The sequence below is a fragment of the Euprymna scolopes genome, chromosome 32 (genome assembly GCF_053919585.1).
Source record: "Euprymna scolopes isolate OS-2025 chromosome 32, ASM5391958v1, whole genome shotgun sequence".
NCBI lineage: Eukaryota > Metazoa > Mollusca > Cephalopoda > Sepiida > Sepiolidae > Euprymna > Euprymna scolopes.
In genome coordinates, this window is record NC_136513.1 from 49555304 (window position 1) to 49559270 (window position 3967).

Genomic DNA, 3967 nt, shown 5'->3' on the forward strand with positions numbered 1-3967 from the left:
ATCCAAAAAAACAAACGTGTTTTTTTTTTAAAGGTTTTAAACTTCGGACTTTACAGGTAAATTTCTAAAAAACATTTCTTTTTTTTTGTTTTAAATTTTGAATATATTATTTATTGATATTTTATCTTCAATTTGTGATATATGAAACTTTGGTGAGTAAATTAATTATTTACTTTTTAATAGACATTTCAAAATGAGGGGCGTGAATTAATTCGACCCCCTGTTTTCCAAGCTTATAACTACTCGAAAAATGTAATTCAAGCCCTAATTTTTTTCAATTAAAGGAACAAGGACCAAGGTTTCATTAAAAAAAAACCCAAAAAACAAACAACGTGGTTAAAAAAAAAGGGTTTTAAATTTCGGACTTTACAGGTAAATTTCTAAAAAACACTTCTTTTTTTGTTTTAAACTTGAATATATTATTTATTGATCTTTTATCTTCAATTTGTGATATATAAAACTTTGGTGAGTAAATTAATTATTTACTTTTTAATAGACATTTCAAAATGGGGGGCGTGAATTAATTCGACTCCCTGTCTTTCCAAGCTTATAACTACTCAAAAAATTTAATTCAAGCCCTATTTTTTTTTTCAATCAAAGGAGCAAGGACCAAGGTTTCATTTAAAAAAACAAACAAAAAAACAAACAAACAAACAACGTGGTTAAAAAAAAAGTTTTAAACTTCGGACTTTACAGGTAAATTTCTAAAAGCACTTCTTTTTTTTTTTGTTTTAAATTTGAATACATTATTTATTGATCTTTTATCTTCAATTTGTGATATATAAAACTTTGGTGAATAAATTAATTATTTACTTTTTAATAGACATTTCAAAATGGGGGGGGGGGTGCGTGAATTAAAAAAGAAAACGTTTGTCTAAAATATTATATTCAGTTTATTGGAAAGAGCATAAAATTTTCCATTGACCCTGAAAATAAAATAAAAATAGAATCAATAGAAAAATTTGGATCGATTTTTAAAGTTTTAAAAATTGAAAAATACTGAACTCGTAAAATTCAATTAATTTCATTACTGTTTTTTAAAAAATAATATATTTATTACTTTTTATACAACTTTAATAGTTTATTTTGGAAGTATAATCCATAAAGAAAATAAACGACCTACTTTTGAAAGAGAAATTACGAGTTTTTTATTCGCAGTTTCATGTTAGGGGTGTCAAAAATTCCTACAAAAGTTCTGATACACCTAGAGTACATCATGATAATTTGAAATACAAACGGATAAAATCATCTAACCAATGCGGCTGGGCATCAATAAAGGAAGACAAATTTGTTTGATAATAAATTTCGTGAGAATAAAAGAAGTTGAAAACCTCATTAAAAACATAAAGCTGAAACCCTAGAAAATGACCTTCAGTGTGTAGTGGAATGTAGCCGCTAATGGTCGGTAATATTTAATGTTTTTTTTATTATTCACGTTTACCCCTAACAAGGCATATCGCCACTTGGACGCAAGGGACTACTATTTGGGACCTAGGAAAGATTAACAAGATGTTGGTTTACATTACATTTAAACTTTGCATAGCAATACAGTTAGGGAAACAGGTAGCCAGAAAGGAATTCAAAAGTCTAGCTGTTCGAGGGAAGAAACTATTAGAGTAGAAAGCTTTCTGGCATTTAGGGACCTCAACAGTGAAGGGGTGAGATTTTGTTGCTAAGCAGGTTTGTCAGGGACATGTACGTCGAGGGGACACAAGTGCAATGAGTTCATCAGAACACATTCCATTAAAATATTTGTAAAACAAGTACAGGGATGCAACGTTGCGGCAATGGGACTGGGGTTGGAGCCCTAGTTGACAAATTGGGACCGATTAGATTGAGAACTATTTTTTGGACCCTACCCAAGAGAGAGAGAGAGAGAGAGAGAGAGAGAGAGAGAGAGAGAGAGAGAGAGAGAGAGAGACTAGTGATAGATACACTAGCCCAGATGTGGCAACAATACTCCATGCATGGGCGAATGGTGACCTTGTAGAGACAATGGATACTCTCAGGTGTGAATAATTTTCTAGCACGTTAGAGGAAGTCTACCTTCTTTGCAGCAGCCTTCGCAATATCCTCAATGCATTTGTTTCAGTTCATATTACCTGTGAATGTTAAGCCGATAAATTTGACAGATGAATTCTCAGGTAGGGTGTTGTCATGGATATTGGTGATTGAAGAGGCATCTTGTAATTGTCAAAGGAGAACAGCTTAGTCTTACAAGCATTTAATGTTAGCGTCCAATTCCGTCCTCATTGCGCTGGAGGTAATTTTCTGACGATTCTGCCATAGTCTTGGAATTATGTACATCTGTTCTTCTCTCGTGCATGTTATAGAGTGATTACTTTCTCACTGATTGCCATAACAAATAATGCGCTACCTGAGAGTCCATCTTTCAAACTCCTAAGCCTAACATTCACAGGTAACACGAATTGAAACAAATACATTAAGGACATTACGAAAGATGGTGCAAAGAAGGTGGGCTCCATCTACCATGCTAGAAAACTACTTACACTAGAGAGCATCCTATATCTTTACAAAGTCAAAAATCGTCCATGCATGGAGTATTGTTGCAATTAGATTGGTGCATCTATCACTAGTCTCTCACTCTTAGACAGGGTAAAAAAAAGAGTTTCAAATCTATTAAGTCCCGCACTGTCGGTCAAGCTCCAGCTCCTGTCCCATCACACTAATGTTGCATCAATGTGCTTGTTTTACAGGTACTTTAATGGAATGTTCTCAGATAAACTCGTAGCAGAATGCCACCAACCAACTGAGATAAATCTGAAACCAATTGAGATAAATCTGTTTCATTCTAATCAATTTTAGTTATACAATAATACGCTAAGGCCTGATATTCATATCATAAATTGGAACAAATGCATTAAAAACATTGTCAAGGCTGCTGCAAAGAAGGTGGGCTCCCTTTAACATATTAGAAAATTATTCACATCTGAAAGTATCTTATATCTTCAAAACCATCATTCACCCATACGTGAAATATTGGTGCATCATCTGGGCTTGGGAATCTACAAGTAGCCTCTCCCTTTTACACATGGTCCATAAAAGAGTCTCAAATCTAAGGGGTCTTACACTATCAACGAAGCTCCAACCACTGTCCCATCATCACGATATTGTATGCCTGTGCCTGTTTTACAATGGAATGTGCTCTGATGAACTCATAACATTTGTGCCCCCTCAACGTACGTACCGTCGATTTACCTGACAAGTAGTAAAATCCCGTCCCTTTCAAGTCCTTAGATGACAGAAAACCTTCTACTCTAATATCTTCTACTCTCGCACTACTAGATTTTAGAATTCCTTCCCTGTAATCCGTGACTGTACTAACACCTGGAAGTTTAAATGTAATGTGAACAAACATCTCGTTCTTCAACCTTTCACAGCCTCCTGTTAGACAGGATTCCAAATAATAGCCCTTTCTGTTCCAAATGGCCATATGCCTGGCTTGGGTGGGGGAGAGTAAATTAAATATGAATTTATCTAAAAAGGAATATACAGCATGTACAGTGATGCCAATAATATCATGAGCACTAGAGACAGTTCTAATAGTTTAGAAGAAAGATTAGGAGAAATTAAATTACAAGGAGGATTGATACAGTGCAAGAAATCCGATAATGGTAAATTTTCAACTGACCTCAAAACAGTCCAGCATTTGTTTTCCCATCCGCTGAAGTCGAGGATTTCTCTGGAAATAATGTTAACAAATGATGTGAAAATCGCCGGTACACACGCACGTAAACACACGCACGTAAACACACGCACGTAAACACACGCACACATACATCCCTTATGTATGTAGGATTGTTATGCGGATTTAACCAAATGCACACAAACAATTTTTGGTTCAGAAAACACTCGTTATTTGAGCCAATGTATCTATAAATATACACAAATATTTTCACCTTACTTAGCCATAAATACAGGGTGACCTAAAAAAAACAAAAGCTAA

General features: G+C 34.5%; 1 protein-coding gene across 1 annotated transcript in view; it reads right to left on the reverse strand.

The window, feature by feature from the left end:
* The window catches only part of LOC145256332 (UDP-glucuronosyltransferase 1-2-like), a 28314-nt gene extending 24347 nt beyond the window's left edge, over window positions 1–3967 (reverse strand). Inside the window, exon 1 of the mRNA XM_080115108.1 lies at window positions 3653–3967. The gene's annotated coding sequence lies outside the window, so the exon portion shown is untranslated. The remainder of the gene's footprint in view (window positions 1–3652) is intronic.